The sequence below is a fragment of the Peromyscus californicus genome, unplaced genomic scaffold, assembly GCF_007827085.1.
Source record: "Peromyscus californicus insignis strain IS unplaced genomic scaffold, ASM782708v3 Scaffold_4__1_contigs__length_199733344, whole genome shotgun sequence".
Taxonomy (NCBI): domain Eukaryota; kingdom Metazoa; phylum Chordata; class Mammalia; order Rodentia; family Cricetidae; genus Peromyscus; species Peromyscus californicus.
Window position 1 is genome coordinate 33142031 of NW_026294562.1, and position 20863 is coordinate 33162893.

General features: G+C 42.6%; 1 protein-coding gene across 1 annotated transcript in view; it reads right to left on the reverse strand.

Moving 5' to 3' along the window:
• Positions 1-1125: 1125 nt before the first annotated feature.
• Positions 1126-20863, reverse strand: part of Rcl1 (RNA terminal phosphate cyclase like 1) — a 134347-nt gene continuing 114609 nt past the window's right edge. The window contains exon 10 of the mRNA XM_052761677.1: positions 1126-1296. The gene's annotated coding sequence lies outside the window, so the exon portion shown is untranslated. The remainder of the gene's footprint in view (positions 1297-20863) is intronic.

Sequence of the window (20863 nt, forward strand, 5' to 3'; positions counted from 1 at the left end):
GGTGGAGACGATCACAACTAGTAGAGTGTGTAGGTGACTTATGGAATTCCTTCCAAGTTAAGATCCTATTAATTATTAATTAAAATTACTTTGGGGCAATTTCTTGGTCTTTGATTTGATGGGCTGCCCCTCTGCTGGGAAAATTCTACATTGTGAGTCACGTGTTTTCTGTTTTCCAATTCCTAAACCTGGTCTACCTGTGACTACTGCCAACCCAACCCAGAAATTAAATGGAAAATTGACAAACACTGAGTGAGCAATTTTAAATACAAGCTGCTAGACTATGAAAGAATTTTTAATAGTTGGCAATGTGATACGCAAAAAATAAAATCTGAAACTACCATGGAAGTTTGAAAAGAAAAAAAAACCCACAAAGGATAAGAATCAAAAGATGTCAGCAGGAAGTATTGTTTAGTGTTATGGGGAGGATACATTTTATGTTTGTTTGGTTTTTAGTTTAATGGTCTGAATGGTTTGTTTGGATTTGGTTAACTAGGAGCCCCAGAAGCAGCATGGAAGCAAAAGGTGAGATGCATGTTCTCAATTTCCCCACCTGCCAAGGTGCCATGGGGCTATCATGGTCCCTTGACAGATGGCCATAAGGCCTGTGAAGTTACCCTATTCAATCCCCGTCAGGTCTGGATGAAGGAACCTTGCCTTGTCTTGGGTCACTGTGATCCCCTGAATCTTTTTTTTTTTTCTTTTCTTGAGACAGGGTTTCTCTGTGTAGCTTTGGAGCCTGTCCTGGAACTCACTCTCTAGCCCAGGCTAACATCGAACTCACAGAGATCCGCCTGCCTCTGCCTCCCAAGTACTAGAATTAAAGGTGTGCACCACCACCGCTCAGTGAACCCCTGGTTCTTCTATTCTCCTCAAACCATTGTAAACAGTCCCTGTGATAAAGTACCTTATCATTACTCAATTGTAGTATACCACTTGATAAAGTAAAGCCCCAGCAGCTGTAGACGCTTGAGTCTGCGATTAAGCATCAGATCATACAAACGCAGGAAAATATGTAATACCTCAGATAGAGACTGTTCCTTACTTCTTAGTCCTTTGTGACTCATCTGAGGATTAGCTTTCTGTCTAAAAAAGAAAAACGAAGGAGCTGGAAAGATGACTCAGCAGTAGAGTACTTGCTGCTCTTGGAGAGGACTGACGCTTGGTTCCAGCACTCACGTGTTTGCTCAGGATTATCTGCAACTCCAGTTCCACTGGGATCTGATATCCTCTTCTGGCCTCTACAGACAGCAGGCATGTATGTAATACACACACATACATGTAGGCAAACACTCACTGTTAAAAGAAGAAAAAGGAAGTAAGTTTTTGGGGATGTGGAAAAGTTGGGGCGTTTATTTGTTTATTGTTTCTTGGAATATGAAATAGTAGAGCCACTATGGGAAACAGTTTCATGGGTCCTCAAAAGGTTTAACATGGGGTCAGGCATTTAGTTTAGGAATGAGGAGCTTGCCTAGCCTGGGTACAAGGTCCTGGGTTCAATGCACAGTTGTGGGGTAGGAAGAGTTAAACATAGAATTACCGTGTAACCCAGCAATTCCACTCCTGTAATTAGGCCCCAAAGAATGGAAAACAGATCATCAAATACTTATAGTTAGTTGTCATAAACAACATAAATCACAATAGCCAAAAGATGGAAATAACTGTGGTATATCTTCAATTTAACCTTGATCAGTAATAAAAAACAGAATGGGATTCTGATAAATATACAATCATATAGACTAAACAATATCATGCTAAGCAAAATAAACCAATGACAAAAGGTCACATATGCTATGATTCCTTGTATAGGAAATGTCTACAATTGGTAAACATAATGAGACAGAAGATTTGGGTTCTATGGGTTGGAATTAGGCAGGAATGAGGGGTCGTTAGCCTACTGGGTGGAAATTTGTGTTAGAGATTGGGGTGGTTTGAATGTGGCCCCCAGAGGCTCATAGGGAGTGGCACTATTAGGAGGTGTGGCCTTGTCGGAGTAGGTGTGAGGGGGTGAGAAGGGTGGAGAGTAGGGCGGGTGAAGGGTGAGCTTAGAGGTTTCCGAAGCTAAAGCCAGGCCCAGCTGGCTCACTCTCTCTTCCTGCTGCCTGCCAATCTAGATGAAGAATTCTCGGCTCCTTCTCCAGCACCATGTCTGTCTCTGCTATGTCATGCTTTCCTGCCATGACGATAGTGGACTAAACCTCTGAACTGCAAGCCAGCCCCAATTAAATGTTTTCCTTTATAAGAGTTGCCATGGTCATGGTGACTCTTCACAGCAATAGAAACCCTAACTAAGACAGGGATGGTGGGAAAGGTTTTGGAAGTGGACAGCAGTGATAGAAACAATGAGAATGGCCTTCTCACTACGGCTAAAGTGGCAGCTTTTGTGTTATACATGTTAAAATATATTTATTTATGCTACATATATTATTTAAAAGACATGGCTATTGGGGCGTGTGTATGCAATCCCAGCACTCAGGAGCTAAAGCAGAAGAATGACAAATTCAAGGCCAGCTGCTGTGGCTAATCTTGGTTGTGAACTGGTTACATTTGGAATCAACTAAAACCTGAGCTGCTGGGCCTGTTTTCTTAGATTTTTTTTTTAGCTTATTTGAGGTCAGAAGACCCACCCTAAATCTGGGCCACACCTTCTGGTGGCAGCCCACAGAAAAGGACATGAAAGAAGGAAGCTGTGCTTTCTGCTGCCTCCTCCTTCACTCTCACGCTCTCTTGTTACAACAGGTGTTAATGTCAGCTTCTTCAGGATTCCAGTGTAGAGGTGGGCAGCTCTCCAGGAATCCCATTCTAGCACCAGATTGGGGCATCCAGCTTCCTCCTGGGGTGAACAGACCTTTGTTCACATCTCTCTAGGAAGTCTGTCACACAACAGTGTGTGTGTGTGTGTGTGTGTGTGTGTGCAGGTCAACCGTGGGTGTCATTCCTCGAGGCACCTCTTACCTTGTTTTTTGGGATAGGCTCTATCATTGGCCTAGAGCTCACTGATTAAAATTAAGGGGCTGCCCAGTGAGCCCCAGGGATCTACCTGTCTCCATCTCCCTAGTGCTGGGATTACAAGTGCATGCTACCACACCTTTTTTGTTTGTTTGTTTTATTATTATTTTTTTAATGTGGGTTCTGAGAGATTTCACTCAAAAAGCAAGCACTTTACCAGCTGAACTATCCCCCAAGCCCCCTTACTCTTGTTTTTGAAACAAGATCTCTCATGGGCCTGAGACTTGCCATGGGGGCTAGGGTGGCTGGCCTGTGAGCCCCAGGGACCCACTTGTCTCCACCGCTCCGGGACTGGGATTACAAAGACATGCTACCATGCTTGGCTTTTACAGTGTGGGTTCTGGGGGATAGACTCAGCTCTTCATGCTTGTAAAACAACCACTTTGCAAACTAAGTTGTTACCCCACCCCAAAACAATTTTTGAAACTAGGTCTCACTGGTTGCCCAAGGTGGGTTCGCACTCACCACAATCCCCCTGACTTGGCTTCCCAAGTGCTAGGATTACAGGAATGCTCCTCCACGCATAGCTCTAGCTCCCACTACCTCATCATGTATTTCTTCAGCCTATTAAAGAAGGCTAAGGGAGGGGTTTCATCATGACATTCCCACACAGAATATAATGTATTTTGATCATATTCAGCCCCTGTATTATTCTGTTACCTTGTTTCCTCCCCCACTTCCCCCTTATGTATTACAAATGAGAAAAGGGAGTCATATTTGTCTTTCTGAGGCTGGCTTGTTTCACTTAACACGGTGATTCCCAGTTTCATCCATTTTCCTACAAATAATTTCCACATTTTCTTCCCTCATCCATTAGTGAGCACCCAGGATGATTCTATATCTTGGCTGTTGTCTATACTGCATCAATAACATGAGTATGCAGGTATCCCTATAGTAAATTGAATGGGTTTTTTTTTTTTTTTTTTGGAGGGGATATATACTCACATTGGATTATATGGTAGTTCTATTTTCTTTTTTTTTTTTTTTTTTTTTTTTTTGGTTTTTTCGAGACAGGGTTTCTCTGTGTAGCTTTGCGCCTTTCCTGGAACTCACTTGGTAGCCCAGGCTGGCCTCGAACTCACAGAGATCCGCCTGGCTCTGCCTCCCGAGTGCTGGGATTAAAGGCGTGTGCCACCACCGCCCGGCGGTAGTTCTATTTTTAATTTTTGGAAGAACCTCTCTACTGATCTCCACAGTACCAGACAAATTTACATTCTCATCATCACTGCAGAAACTGTTCCCCCCAAACCTCCAGACACACACATCCTTGCCAACATTTGCTGTTTTTAGTTTCTTGGTGATGCTCATTCTGAACCCATGAGATAGAATCTCAATGTAGGTTTGATTTGCTTTGAATGCTAAGAATCAAGGGATAACTGCATAGCAACAAGCTGATAAAGCAACTTATACTTCAAATCTGTAATATTATTCCTCTGTTTCCCTCACAAACACCTGTGGAAAAACATCATAAGAAATGTTTTTACCAAAACCGATTGCTTTGTATCAACTTCCTCAAAGGTCCAGCCATGGGTGGACACTCTTCCGCTGATCGGAGCCAAGGCTTCGCCTGTTTTCTTCCTCCTGGATCTCAAAGTGACTGATAAAGCTGTTCCCTAAAATAAACCTGGCTCCAGAAGAGAATAACCTGACAATAACCTCCAGAACTTCAGTCCAACACTCTTCTTTGCCTCCTCGGACAGTTGTTACCTCTTCAGCCCGCCCACTGGGACCACCTCGAGTGGTATGTTCCTTCTTTCGATGAAAGAAAAGAGGGGAGAATTGTGGTATGGTGGTTTGAATGAGAATGGCCCCAATGGGCTCATGTATTTGAATGCTAAGTCCCAAATCGGGGGACTGTTTGGGAAGATTAGGGGTACCACCTTGTTGGAGGGGGTGTGGCCTTGTTGGAGGAGGTGTGGTGTTGTTTGGAGTGGGTGTGGCCTTATTGGAGTGGGTGTGGCCTTGTTGGAGAGGTGTACAATTGGGGAGGGCTTTGAAGTTTCAAAAGCTCATACCAGGCCCAGTGTCTCTCTGTCTGCCTACCTGCCTGCCTGTGCATCAAGATGTAACCTCTCAGCCTGCCTGCTGCCATGCGTTCTGCCCTGACGATAACAGAATAACCCTCTGAAACTGTGAACAAAGTCCCAGTTAAATGCTTTCTAAGAGTTGCTTTGGTCATGGTGTCTCTTCACAGCAATAGAATTGTAAATAAGACACGTGGGGGTGGTTTTTCTGAGAAATGCGGTTTAAAGTTTGCCTTTACAAATCAAACTTTCACCCAACTTGACATCAAGTTGGTAATGTGCTCTGAGATCATTTATAACTACGAATTCACTCTGTTTACATACCGTATATTCAACTGTTCAGAATTGACTGATTTTTCAAGGAAAACATAGTGATCAGTCTTACTGTTCCTTGGATCCCTCCATGTACCATGTTCCACATTTCACCTCTCTGAGTCTTTCATGGCCTGACTCAGAACAGTGTTATGTGTGCATGAGGTATAGTGACCAGATCTGAGACCATTCACTGGAAGCAGCAAGGCATAGAAAACAGAGGCCCCTCCAAACGTGTTTGAAGTAACCAGTGGGTAGATTAATATTTGATGTTATCTTTGTGTGCTGTTCTGAATCAATAGGACCAGAAAAGCAGTTTTCTTCTTTGTGAGCCTCCTGTAAAAGATTAAGACAAAAGTCTCTCATTCCTTTCTGTTTCCATATTTGCTGTGCTGTTCAATATATAGAGAAGACTGCCTTTGTTCAGGACTCTTAGGTTATATTTAGATTTGACATCTGGAGAGACAAAAACTCTTCTGAATAAATCAGGCCCACTCCCGGATAAATGACATTGAATTAGTCTTTCTTCTTTCATGCATCATCACCACAAATGATGTTGGCTCTTTTTTTTTCATAGATTTGTCATCTGTGAAAAATATAATTAAAATATAATAAAAAAAATAATTAAATTTTATCATCTAGGAAAAATAAAAAATCATTTGTAATTTTTCCATTGAGAATTATCTTCTGATTAAATTATTTGTTTTGAGGTGTTTCTTTTTTATTTTTAAAAATATTTTGAATATTAGTATCTGTCAGATGGATAGCTGGAGAGGATTTCCCCCATTCTGTAAGCTGTGTGTGCCATCCACTGATTGTCTCCCTCTATCTGCTGTTCAGAAACCTTCCAATTTAATGAAATCTAATTTGTCAGTTCTTGCTATTATTTCCTGAACTATCAGAATCCTATTCATAAAGTCATTACCTACGCCTAGATCTTTTAGTATTTCCCCTGTGCTTTTCATCTAGTAGTTTGTTGTTGTTGTTGTTGTTGTAGTTGTTGTTTGGTTGGTTGGTTAGTTGGTTGTTTTGGGGGAACAGGATCTCTCTGTATAGCCTTGGCCATCCTGAAACTCACTATGTAGACAAGGTTGGACAAAACTCACAGAGATCTGCCTACTTCTTCCTCCCAAGTGTTGGGATTCAAGGTGTACATCACCACATCAGGCCTCATCTAGTAGTTTCAAAGTTTCAGATCTTACATGAAGCTTGTTGAGCCAGTCTTAATATAGTATTATACAAGGTGAGAGATACAGATCTAGTTCTGTTTGTCTATGTGTAGATACCCAATTTTCCTGTCACCACTTGTTAAAGAGTATGTGTTTTCTCCAAAATGTGTTTTTGAAACTTTGTCAAAAATTAGATGACTATAAGTGTGTGGACGGATTTGAGCCTTCTAGCACTTCAATATGCACATCTAGTTTTGTTCTAATACCACGCTTATTTTGTCGCTACACACTATACAGTATAATTGAAGCCAGGTGTTGTCATAGCTCTGGTCTTGTTCTTTTGCTTACTTTGGCTACTCTGGATTTCTGTTACGTCCACAGGCATTTTAGGGTTGCTTTTCTATGTCTGTGGAGAATGACACTGGGATCTGATGGGGATTGTATTGGATCTAAAGATCATTTTGATGATATGGCTGTTTTCACAGTATTAATTTGGCTGAACCATAAACAATGGACAGTATTTTCATATTCTATTTCTTTAGTTTCTTCCTTAAGTGCTTTATAGTTTTCACTGTAGACGTCTTTACCATATTCAGTTAAGTTTCATGCCTAGGATTTTGTTTGTTTTTTGTGGGTTTTTGGGGGGTTGTTGCAAATGGGACTTTTTGTTTTTACTTCTTTCTTTAGTGAATTCATATCATATATGATATGAATATATGAGTATCATATATTCTGGTAGCTCAAAGTATCGATCTAAAAATATCCCCTTATGAGCTAAGGTTATTTCCATTTCTCTGTTGTATTACAGAAAAATATATATATAACTTTCGAACACTTCAGTGAGAATCTGTGGCAGATTATCTAAGAATAAATCGTAAGATCTCAATAATTTTGCCACTAATATGAAACCCAGTAGTAGTTAGTTCTCTGATGCTAACTATGACAAAACATCATAACCAGAAGCAACTTAAGGAAGTTCATTTTGGCCTGTAGTTCCAGAAAGTTAGAGTCCACAGTGGTGGGGACAGCTCAGCAGCAGGGGAGGGAAACTGGCTGATCACGTTTTGTCTGCACACAGACACCAGAGGAAGCAGGAAGTGGGCTGGGCTGTGAACTCAGGGAAAGAGGATGAGAGGAGGCACAAGCAAGCGAGTGAAGAATGCCCAATAACGATCACTGAAAATGTAGCTGATTTCAGCAACCTGATGATGACAGTTTCAGGGTTTATTTATAGTATCTGATAATCTTCATTTTATAGCAAAAGCTACTGAGGAAAGCATTTAGACCAATAAATAAAGACACAATCAGTGGAAGCCCTAAGAAATAATGTGAAAAACAATATTCCTATATTTGGGTTCTGATTATGACAATAAAGAATTGAAAGAAATAAAGTATAATATAGGCAAGATCAAGAAATTCTAATCCTGTGCTTCCAAAACACCTTATATCAAAAAGACAAAATCTTGATAAGAATACTACACATCTAAGTAGTTTATTATTTTGCTTACTGTTTCTTTGATTAATTTCTTAATCCTTAATTAATTAAATTTATGGAAAATCCTCCTGAGTCCATAGGCAAAACACAATTCTCTCCTATTTAACAAAGACTCTTTTTAAAAATCTCTACAAGGCCGGGCGGTGGTGGCGCATTCCTTTAATCCCAGCACTCGGGAGGCAGAGCCAGGCAGATCTCTGTGAGTTCCAGGCCAGCCTGGGCTACCAAGTGAGTTCCAGGAAAAGGCGCAAAGCTACACAGAGAAACCCTGTCTCGAAAAACCAAAAAAAAAAAAAAAAAAAAAAAAAACTCTACAAGACTATGGAACTACTTCATAAGGATTCAAGATTATAAATCCTACTTGATCAAGGTTTTTGTAAAGCTCAGGGCCAGCTTCATGCTTAATGATACCACTCTCTTCAAGCAGGACATTAGTTTCTCTTCTGTGACCGGATTTCTGGCTTTCATTCTGCCTGATTACTTGACCAGAATATAGCTGTACTGTTCTTTTAAATCCTCCTGAAATATATCTTGGGGATAAATCAATACAAATACACATCTGGACATGGCATCTAATAAATAGACAAGCCGTTCAGACATATTGTAAATCCCTGATCCTCAGAATCGGCTCTTGTAAGAACGGGATAGGAAGACCAGGCAAGCATCCTTGTCTCCTGAGGCTTTTATTTTTTTTTTTAAATTTAAAAATTTATTTACCACGTATATAGTATGCCTGTACACCAGAAGAAGGCTCCAGATCTCATAGATGGTTGTGAGCCATCATGTGGGTGCTAGGAATTGAACTCAGGACCTCTGGAAGAGCAGCCAGTGCTCTTAACCCCTGCGCCATCTCTCCAGCCCCCTCCTGAGGCTTTTAAAGATCAGCTGAATATGGTGGCACGTGTGTATAATCCCAACACTATGGAGACTGAGACAGGAGGAGCGATTAGGTTGAGGCTAGCTTGAGCTATCTAGCATGAACCTAACTCTTTCTTTATTTTCTCCATCATTTGCACAAGCTAGCATTAAAATGCGCAGCTTAGAAGGTGCAGATGTGAGTTCCTCTGGCAAAGCATCTCATGTGGTCTGTGTGATACTGGTTTAACGCTCAGTCTCTGGCAATCCTTGCGTGTACAGCTGCTGCTCCTTCCGGTTCTTCAATCACTTGTTTCCATTTCCTCTGAGCCTCCTGCAACCCTTACTGGCATAGCCAGGAGGAACTGCTCTCACCTGCAGAATCCAGCAAGCTGACTGATTCCTGAAAGGTCTGACTCTCCTCTGATACCCAGACCTGACAAAGTCGGCTTTGATCCTAGCCCTGTGAAAATCACAAGAGCACCATGGGAACTCAAAACACATGTTACCTTTCAAAACAGTGCAGAGTACAGAATGACAAGCAGAAATCACTTTGCAATTATAAGAGATCATCAATTCTATATGCCAGTGCTATAAACTGGGAAGTAATTAAGAAAGATGAAAATGTTAATGGTACCTTCAAAAATCTATACAAAGAAAATATTTCCTAGCCTGTTATCTCGTCCAAGTTACAAGCTCAAATTTCTAATTTTCTTTTGCAAAGAGTGAGCATGTAGTTCATTTATTTGAACATTTATTGAGTCCAGCACTAGGGAGGCTGAGGAAGGAGGATCACAAATTTGAGGCCATCCTGGGCTACATAGGAACACTCAGTCTCAAAATCCATTTATTGATCATGTAGTAGGCCTGTGTTTTACAAGGAAGACGTAAGAGTAAAGCTAAGAAAGAAGTTACTGTTTATAGTGACAAAAATAACATTCTGTGTAGATAAAGGATGTTGCAGAAGCATGGACAAGTCCCCTAATTGTGCTCCAGGAACGAACTGAATCCCCCCAGGAAAGTGAGTCCTGAAGAATGAGTAAGGGGGGAGCACAGGACTGCACGCTGTTAGGGAGTAAGGGAAGGGAATGATGGTCTCTAGCCTAGGGGTGAGATGGACGACACAAGTGCATGGGTGGCAGAGTTAAACAGGACACGAAGCTGATGAAATCAACAGCTAAGCAATAAGGCAAGGAAGGGAAGAGAGAGAAGACACATGGACAGGATGGTAACATTCACCAAGACAGACAACAGAGGAGGAGAATCATGACTAGAGAGGAATAGGACATGTGGGATTAGTTATGCTTCTGAGGGATGAGGAGAAAGGAAAGGAGAGAAGGGGAGAGGAGGTGGGGACAGAGGTGGAGGGACTGACGGATGATCTGGGGTCATTGACATCTCCCTGGATTAGAGATGCTGGAAAGAACCATTTTTATGACTGAACTTATGTTGGCCCTTTCTCACTTGCTTGGTATCGATTGCTATTACACCTTTCTACTTCGAGACCCAGACCACACGTCCCAGACACACTTCACTTGCTTAGGCTAGGAGCAAGTTGAATGACTGAGGGCCAGGCTAGCTTCTCAGCCTAACTCTTCTGGGATCACAACTCACTAAAAAGAAGGATGATGTCTCAAAACAATAAAACAAAAACAGCCAAGGTGCCGCAGAGATGGCCAGGGGTCATGAGTGTGGACCACAGAGGACCTGAGGTTGACTCCCAGAACCCACATCAGGGGACTCACAACTGCCTGTCATTTCAGCTCCAGGGGACCCAATGCCCTATTCAGATTGTGGGCATGCACCACCCTGACGTATACACAGAATCAAAAAATAGTAGAAATTAAAAAAAAAAATTTAAGGCGCCAGGCGGTGGTGGCGCATTCCTTTAATCCCAGCACTCGGGAGGCAGAGCCAGGCGGATCTCTGTGAGTTCGAGGCCAGCCAGGTCTACAGTGTGAGATCCAGGACAGGCACCAAAACTACACAGAGAAACCCTTCTCGGAAAACCAAAAAAAAAAAAAAAAAAAAAAAAAAAAAAAAAAAAATTTAAGGCAAAAAGGAATTGATTCTTCAGAAACCTTTAAGTTATGTCTCAAAGGTCTCCCTTCCTCCAGCCGCAATTCCTCTTTTGAAGGGTGGGTGCGGTGCGCACTGCTCATGTAAAAGACTCAGGCTGCAGAGCAAGTGGGTAGGAGACTAATGACCAAGAGAGAAGCAAAGATGATTGGTGAGTAAATAAGCCAAATCTATCAAACCATGCCAACAACTCATGAAAGACGGTCGAGCTTAAGCAAGGAGGAACTGTACTGAGAGAGTGAGCACTGGTCGCAACTCAGAAGGAAAAGCCTTCATAACCCTTTAACAAAGTTTGTCCCAGGACACTTGATTCTCGGGGTAAAATTAACAGAAGCATCAGGAAAGCGCTCAGCTTCTTAAAAGTGCTGGACACACCCCAGAGGTGGTGAAGCTAACTCCTATTTCCACTTACGACCTGTTGAACAGCCAACCTTGGCACCTAGAAGGACGCCAAGGCCAATCCCTAACTCAGTGCCGCTGACTTGAGGCCCATAGAAAAGGGCTCAGGAGGGAAGACGGGGTGCTTATGAGTGGAAGAAGAAAGGCAAAGGTGTAGACTGCTACCGAGACCGGAAGACCAAGTGTAAGCTCAGAGTGCACGAAAACAGACAGGAATCCTCTTTCCGGCTCTGCGCGCGCACACAACCACCTTCTGAACGGGAGACTCTTGTGCATGCACCGCGGCAAACTAGACCTTCTTTGGTAGAAGATTCAGATTACTGAAGTCTTTGAAGTCAATGAGTAAACCTTCCCAGGAAATTTGCAGAACATCTCTCAGGAAATATCTGATCTGGCACAGGCTCAGTCATGCATCTGTGGGCTAGGCAGGGTGGGACTTCTGTGCGCAACTTCTCAGCCTCTAGGGCAAGTCATGGGGATGCTGTCACTCAAATTTGGCATCAGGGAAACATAATGATGACCTCCTAAGTGTGTTTGTTTTCATCTTAAGGTGCAGTTAACTGAACAGAGAAAGTCCTTTAAGCTAAGTCTACGCAAAGACCCTTCAGACATTTACTTTGCCAGAGAAAGTGACCTTTGCCATCTTCCAACATCTTGGAAGAATATGCAGCCATCATTTCCAAGATGTAAAAGACATCCCTCTTCCAAAAATCATTGGCTTCTAAACAGAGCAGGGCTAGGGAGCGGGTCCAGGGGTATCTTCGAGTAGACATGGACTCAGATTTAAAAGGAGACCTCATATTTACAGTGATGAATTTTCCCATCTAAACGGCTGCAACTCCCACCCTGGAACTCCCGGAGGTGCGCTGTATTTTGTGGTCCTGGTGGACATCGATGTGGTGGAGAGTAAAATCAAATTTAAGATTTCCAGAAGTCAATGTAAAGAGGAAAGTTTGGTAATTGTGTGTCACCAGCAGAGAGAAAAAGTCCCTGCCAATGCCTGGAAGAGCTGGGGGGAAAGGAGGTTCGCCTCAGAAGTGAATTCTCAAGGGCAGTCCGTGTAGGTCACCTTATGCAGGTCTGGCTTGACTACAGATAAAAACCTCAAATATAGGGGAAAGAACACAGACAGTGTGTTCTTTTCTATTTCCTCAGTTTGTTTCTCTCAAAGAAGATTTTTTTTCCTATGAGTTATTTCTTTTTTTTTCTTTTTTTTTGTCTTTATTTTTTATTTTTATTTTTTTATTTTTATTTTGCAATACAATTCAGTTCTACATATCAGCCACGGATTCCCTTGTTCTCCCCCCTCCAGCCCCCCTCACCTTCTCCCCAGCCCACCCCCAATTCCCACCTCCTCCAGGGCAAAGCCTTCCCCGAGGACTGAGATCAACCTGGTAGACTCAGTCCAGGTAGGTCCAGTCCCCTCCTCCCAGGCCGAGCCAAGCCATCCTGCATAGGCCCCAGGTTTCAAACAGTCTATTCATGCAATGAGCACAGGACCCGGTCCCACTGCCTGGATGCCTCCCAAACAGATCAAGCCAATCAACTGTCTCATCCATTCAGAGGTGATCCAGTTGGGGACCCCTCAGCCATTGGTTCATAGTTCATGTGTTTCCATTCGTTTGGCTATTTGTCCCTGTGTTTTATCCAACCTTGGTCTCAACAATTCTCGCTCATATAAACCCTCCTCATTCTCGCTAATTGGACTCCCAGAGATCCACCCGGGGCCTAGCCATGGATCTCTGCATCCAGATCCCTCAGTAGTTGGATGAGGTTTCTAGCACGACAATTAGGGTGTTTGGCCATCCCATCACCAGAGTAGGTCAGTTCCGGCTGTCTCTCGACCACTGCCAGCAGTCTGTTGTGTGGGTATCTTTGTGGATTTCTGTGGGCCTCTCTAGCACTTTGCTTCTTCCTATTCTCATGTGGTCTTCATTTACCATGGTCTCCTATTCCTTGTTCTCCCTCTCTGTTGTTGATCCAGCTGGGATCTCCCGCTCCCCCAAGCTCTCTTTCCCTCAACCCTCGCCTTTCATTACCCCCACTCATGTCCAGGCTGTTCATGTAGATCTCATTCCATTTCTCTGTCATTGGGCAATCCCTGTGTCTTTCTTGGGGTCCTGTTTTCCAGGTTTTCCCTGGTGATGTGAGTAGCAGTCCAGTCATCCTTGTTCCACATCTAGTATCCTCCTATGAGTGAGTACATACCATGTTTGTCTTTCTGAGTTTGAGTTACCTCACTCAGGATGTTTTTTTCTAGATCCATCCATTTGTCTGCAAACCTCATGATGTCATTGTTTTTCTCTGCTGAGTAGTATTCCATTGTGTATATGTACCACATTTTGTTTATCCATTCTTCAGTTGAAGGGCATCTAGGTTGTTTCCATGTTCTGGCTATTACAAACAATGCTGATATGAACATAGCTGAACAAGTGCTCAAAGAAGATTTTTGTTTTTGTTTTGTTTTTTTTTTTTCGAGACAGGGTTTCTCTGTGTAGCTTTGCGCCTTTCCTGGAACTCACTTGGTAGCCCAGGCTGGCCTCGAACTCACAGAGATCCGCCTGGCTCTGCCTCCTGAGTGCTGGGATTAAAGGCGTGCGCCACCACCGCCCGGCTCAAAGAAGATTTTTAATAGGACCTGTGAGGGCTCAGATTATTCTTGCCGGCAATGCATGACGGGAGTTAGCAAACGGCACCCCACTTCCTATTTCTGTGTCACTCACAAAGCAATATATATATATATATATATATTTTAATGGTTGAACAAGTCAAATGAAGGGCTGGTGATACACTTCCATGGGAGAGAGTTTGCCTAGCATGTGCAAGGCACCTAGGTTCCATTTTAAGCACGACAATAAGGGTAGAGGTAAATGGTGGGGGCATGTTTTGTGGTAGTTGAAAATTATGTGAAATTGAAATTTCAGTGTTTACAAATACAATTTTATTGGAACACAGCTGTACCCATTCATTTACTTGTCTATAAATAGTTTCATACTACCACGACAGAGTAACATAGTTACAACAGAAACTATTACTTTCAAAGTCTGAAATTTATACCCAGTGGCCCATTACAGAAAGGGTTGCCAGCACCCAGAATATACTGCTGATTGACAATAAACCTATGACTCCTTTGAAATCTCATCCGTGAACAACAGAGTTCCCTCACAGAAGCCACTCTCAGAATTCTAGGTTCCAAGTGATCTAGAGATGGAGCTAGAGTGTGTACTTCGGGAGGGCTCATTAAATCTTGCTCCTGCTGATGAGAGGTTTTATACCTATTTTTGAATTTTATTTATTATTATTAATTAGTGTGTGTGTGTGTGCGCGCGCGCGCGCGTGCGTGTGCATGCGTGTTTGTGTGTGCGTGTGTGTATGATGTGTCAAGGGCAGGGGAGATGAGCATGCCTCACCACGCATGTGGCACCATGCAGTGGACAACTTCGTGGGGTAAGTTCTCTCCATCACCTTTTACACAGGATCCAGGGATGGATTTCAGGTCTCAAGTCAAGCACCTTTACCTGCTGAGTGGTCTCACCGGCTTCGCCCCGATCTCTGCAGATGAAAACAGACTTCTGGTAAAGATGGTTACAAAGTCACAGAACCGCTGCTCTTGGTATTATTAAAATAAGCAAAAGAGAGAGAGAAATTTAAAATGACTAAATACCCAGCCAAAACCTGGCAAAGATCAATCTTTCCTTAACTTCAAGAATTGATCAGCAATGGACCCTGCAAGCAGCAGTGTTGAGGAAAGCTGAGTTAGCGGTGACTTAGTTACCGAAATTTATGCCTCAAAAATGGGTCAGCAGGGCTGGGGAGCTCAATACGGTCTGCAGAGACGGGAAGGACTCTCAGTTTTCACAACCTTGCGCTGAGGTGGAGAACTGGGTAAGAGAAGGTAGATCTGACATACTCCATTGCCTGAGGGGAGTGAACTCAAATCTCACTCTTCTGAGGTGCCAGAAAAATCTCAGCAAACACAGCAGAGCCCAACTACAGCCTGCCCTCAGCCTAGCCCTCTCCTTCCGGCCATGCTGGTGGGCAGAAGAATGGGTAGAAAGCAGCATTTTACCATTAACAGAGGTCAAATGAGAACAGATGAACTACTCCTAGGGAAGGTGGAAGCAATGGCGAGTCGGACGGCTAGTGTAACAGAAAATGGAGGAGATAACGCAGAGGATAGATATATGCATGCTAAGGCTGTAAGAGGGATAAGGATGAAGAGGCCAGTGGGGGGGGAATGCTTCATAAAGATAACTGGCCTCGGGTCACACGTGAATTCGAGGGGCTTTTGCTGCAAGAAAGGAAGGCTTCATTTTATTTATTTATTTATTTATTTATATTTTTTTATATATATATATATATATTTTTTTGGTTTTTCGAGACAGGGTTTCTCTGTGTAGCTTTGCGCCTGTCCTGGAACTCACTTGGTAGCCCAGGCTGGCCTCGAACTCACAGAGATCCGCCTGGTTCTGCCTCCCAAGTGCTGGGATTAAAGGCGTACGCCACCACCGCCCGGCGGAAGGCTTTATTTTTTAAAGATGGGAATCATTCCCATGGAAGACAGCTAAAGACAACGGAAAATGGAAATCTCAGGAATGTTCCTATTGAACACTTGAAGAAAAAAGTCAGGGTAGTTTCTAAGAAACTGTTCTCTAGGAGGCATTTGAAGTCTTACTGAGAAATGCCTTGAAAAACAGTCTCATGGGCTCAGTAGTGTCACTTGGCAGAGTTCCTGCCCAGAATGCATGAAGATCTGGATTCCATGCCAGAAGTACCTAAAATCAGTCATCACAGCGTCCATCTGAAATCCTGGGAGATAGAGACAGGATAAAAAGTTCAAGTTCCCTCAGCTACCTAGTAAGTTCAATGCCAACCTGGACCAAGTGAGATCCTGTCTTTAAAAAAAACAAGACAGAGGTGGAGAGATGGCTCCGTGGTTAAGAGTACTTGCTCCTTTTCCAGAGCTCTCAAGTTCAATTCCCTACACAGGGAGGCTCACACTGCCTGCCACTCTAGCTCTGAGGGATCTAAAGCCCTCTTTCTGGTCTCTGCAGGCGCGCACCCCACCACACACACACACACGGCATGTGTACATACACAGACACAAATAAATACTTAAAAATCTTTTTTTTTTTTTTTTTTTTTTGGTTTTTTCGAGACAAGGTTTCTCTGTATCCTGGATCTCTCTCTGTAGACCAGGCTAGCCTCGAACTCAGAGATCTGCCTGCCTCTGCCTCCCGAGTGCTGGGATTAAAGGCGTGCGACACTACCGCCGGGCACCTTAAAAATCTTTTAATAATAAAATTATAAAATATAAAGAGTTTGGAGAAATGCCTCAGTGAGTAAGAGCACTTGTTGCACAACCGTGAAGACCTGAGTTCAGATCCCGCACCACGTGTGAAACAAAAAGCCAAGTGTGGTCACAAATGTTTGTAACCCCAGAGCCGGGAGTTGGGGGTGTGGAGGTAGGTGGATTACCCGTTCTCCCTAGTAACCAGCCTCGCTCCAAGTTCAGCGGGAGACACTGTTTCAAATAAGATGCACTAGAGAGATGGCTCAGTTGTTAAGGACTAGACTCACAGCTAAAATGTCAAGTTAATAAGGCAGACAGTGATAGGGCAGGGCATTCAATGTCCTCTTCTGGCTTCTGCACACACACTCACAGGCATGTGTAACCCTCCCCCCAACACACACCACATTCACATTTCATACGCAAAGTTAATAAGACTCGAGTCTTCTAATTGCCCACCCCGCAAAGTTCCACTGCCTCCCACTAGTGCTACCCCCGGACCAAGCCTAAACATGTGGCCTTCAGTATTTGATTCAAACGACAACAGTTGTACTCCATCGTATAGACATCTGAAGTTAGTTAGACCACCGCCAGTTCAAAGACAGGTTGGGTTGTTTTCGTTTTGTGATTATGGATTAAGGCACCATAAATGTTTGTGTGTGAGGCTTATGTAAAAAAAAAGCTTTCCTTTTCCTTGAAGAAATACCCAGGAGTGGGGTTGCTAGTCCAGCTGGTAAGTACATGTGTAGTTTTACAATGAACCATAAAGTGTTTTCTGATGTGGCTGTACTGTTTGAGAGTCGCAGTAGCAACACGAGAGACTCGGGGCTGCCCTGCACCCTCCTAGTCACTCAGTATTGCCAAGGGTTTTCAGTTTGGAAACTAAACCCATAATTTTACAACGGTATTCAAGTATTGAGGTGACTTTTTTTAGTGTCTTTTTTTTTTTTTTTTAGAAAACATTGAAAGTATTATTTAAAAGATACAACATCAAGCCAGTGAGTTTTCTCTGAGGGTAAAGACACTTAGCAAAGTCTCATGACCTGAGTTCAGTCCCTGGACCCCCACATGCAATAGAGAAGGACTCTACTTTCCCTTCATACATGTGTATGCATACACACAAATAGATAGATAGATAGATAGATAGATAGATAGATAGATAGATAGATAGATAGATAGGAAGTTAAAAAAAATAAAAGGCACATCAGCTGGAAATGAAGCTTAGTGGCAGAGCACTTTGCATAACACGAGTCCTGGATTCAATTCTTTGCCATAACAGCAAAACTAAAATATCAAAAAATTTTGGAGTTTAAAAGACCCAAGAAGAGCCAGGCAGTGGTGGCACACGCCTTTAATCCCAGCACTGGGGAGGCAGAGGCAGGTGGATCTCTGTGAGTTTGAGGCCAGCCTGGTCTATAAAGCGAGTTTCAGGACAGCCAGAGATACACAGAGAAACCCTGTCTTGAAAAACAAAACCAAAACCAAACACAACAACAAAAGACATAAGTTTTTTGGGGTTTTGTTTGTTTGCATGCACAGTTTTCTCTTTTGAAGAATGTTGTACAATCACTGGAGAGACATGTATTGTCTTCTCTTCAAGAGAACCTGGCCCCTCAAACAAAAGCATGAAAATTTGAACGGGCTTAACTTTTCTCAAATTTAGTTGAAATTTAAAATCGCCTAGGAATATTTAAAACTCTTGACAGCTTATATCCTAAAACAAAACCCTAATCAGACTCTCCAAGGAGGCCAAGCAGTAGTGTAAAATTCTGACATGTAATACTGAAATTAAAACAAACAAAAACCGTTCTTTACACATTTGAGTGTGAGCATCACTGGACTGATGTCGAATAGCATCCAAGTCCCAACTTCTGCTTCCCTTTTGTGCTTCTTATTGCTTTTAAAGAGATGATATCTCCTTGTTGCCCAGACAGGCTTTAAACTCCTCGACTCAAATGATCCTTCTGCCATAGCCAGGACTGTGTTGACTCACACACTGTAGTGCCCGGCCACAACTTCAAATTTCTATTAATTTCCATTCTCTTAAGCATAAGTCGGGCTCACGCTATAAGAGCTGCAGAATCCCTGTTGTGGGGTGGCGATCCTTGTACTATTGTTAGGCAGTTTCTCTTGTCTCAAATCATTAGGGGCCAGCGGCCATCTCCCTCGAGCCTTCTGGTTATCAGATAACCAAAGAATCTGTAGATATTGCCAAATGTCCTCTGGTAGGAGACACCCCCAGCTCACTAAGAATCCTGTTTTCCACAAGCCAGTGACCTAAACACAGTTCAGTAGACTGTCAAAGCCTCTTCAGAGTTAGAGCGGTGCTTGTGTGTTTCATCCCCTGCCTTCATACCCCCACTCTACCCTTATACTAAATAAATTAAGGTTCAGTCTTCAACAGCCAGCAGAGGGCACCTCTAAACACCAACTGTTAGTTCTACATTCTTCTGAGCCCCTGGGGGTGATGATAAGATAAAGGCACAGGCTAGCTGCTTGGCCCCAAAGCCCTGTGTGTTAGAGGAGGGGAGTGTGGGCCGGAAGACAAGACTGCCTAAGGGAAGATCTGAGGAGGCAGAAGATAACAGATCTGGGGAATTGGCAGGCCCGGGCCTGAAAGATGTGGGCCACTATCTAGAAATTAGTTCTAGAAACTGAAAAGGATCCTAGCTACTGGGAGAACTTAGGTCACTTCTAGTTTCCTGGAAAGGCCTACAGGGAGTGGGGGATAACATTTAAAATTCTTCCTTTTCTGTGACCTAACTAACCAAATTAAGCATTAACAGGAACATCCTAACAAATAAGATGTAGCCATGCGTAGTTGTAATCCTAGGAGGCTGAGGCAGGAGGACTGCCCATTCAAGGCGACCCTGGGCTGCATAGGGAAGCAGTGGTTCAGATGACAAAAAACAAAACAAACAACAACAAAGGCCTTGGGCTGTAGCTCAGAGACAAAGCACTTACTGTAATGCGTGAGACTCTTGATTTCATCCATTCCTGGTACTGCCCGAAACAAAAGAAAACCACACTTTCTGAAAAGGCCTTTAGACTCCTCTCCTCTGCTCCCAACCTTGTCCAGGAGCCCAAAATACCGCGTTGCAGCTGCCACCATATCTCAAATTATAACTGCCACAGTGTATTATGCATTAGCATATTTGTATCTACAACTTCGTAATGGCATCTTTTGAACACACACTGAGTTTTTAGAATTCCAAAATTCCTACTGAGTATTATGGTCTTTGAAGTATATCCATTTGCTACTTTCAAAACATATTCAATTCAATATAAATACCACTAACAAGACAATAGAGTCTATATATAAAGTGAAGACCCAGAGAGAGTAAACGCCTGACCTCAGAAGCTAGTAGAGTTGACTCTGGGCTGGGATCAAGAAACTTCTACATATGCTCTAGAGAAAACACAGGCAGATTGGTCCTACCACCCTTTTTAAGGCACTCTTAATTCCATACACTTTTATGCTAATTTATTAATGTCACTTGCATTTATAGGTGGCAAATTTTGGATCCTTTGAGGTAAAACTGCCCTGTATTTGAATGTTGATTCTAACTCTAAGAGTGAAGTAGACGATGGTGACTTTTGACCTAACATTATTTTCCACAATCATGACAAAGACTGATTGACCATACAAGTATTAATGTTTTGAAAAGCATCAGGTTTTCTTTAATCACTATATTTTTTTAGTAAGAATGGTACAGAATATATTCATGCTTGATAGTAGATTAGTTTTGTCTATAAGACTTAAAAAAAAAAGATACTGAAGACATAAAGCTCTTTAAACCAAAACCTGGGGACAGACTAACAGAAGATACAGATGGAATATTATAGAATCTGAGAGAGACAGAGAGTAATAATTTATTAAACGATTATGAAATATTTTGTGAATCTGCTCTGTGAGAACTAAGCTGAGAGAATTAAATAACAACCAGACTGGAATTCATTCCGAAAAGGAACTGAAGCACCATGGGCAGTTTTCATCAAGATGGCCAAGTGTTTTATAACAGGTGGAGTTACCAAATTTCATGAATTGCCCAGAATCCAGTCAAGATGAATAGAATTGCTAACTCTAAGATCATGAACAACCCTAAACTAACTCACATGGCATTTAGGGAAACTCACTCCAAATGCACTTGCATAGAAACTGAATCAAGTTTCTCCTTGAAATTCATTCTCAAGAACTTCATCTATTTTGTTGTTGATATTTGTATGATTG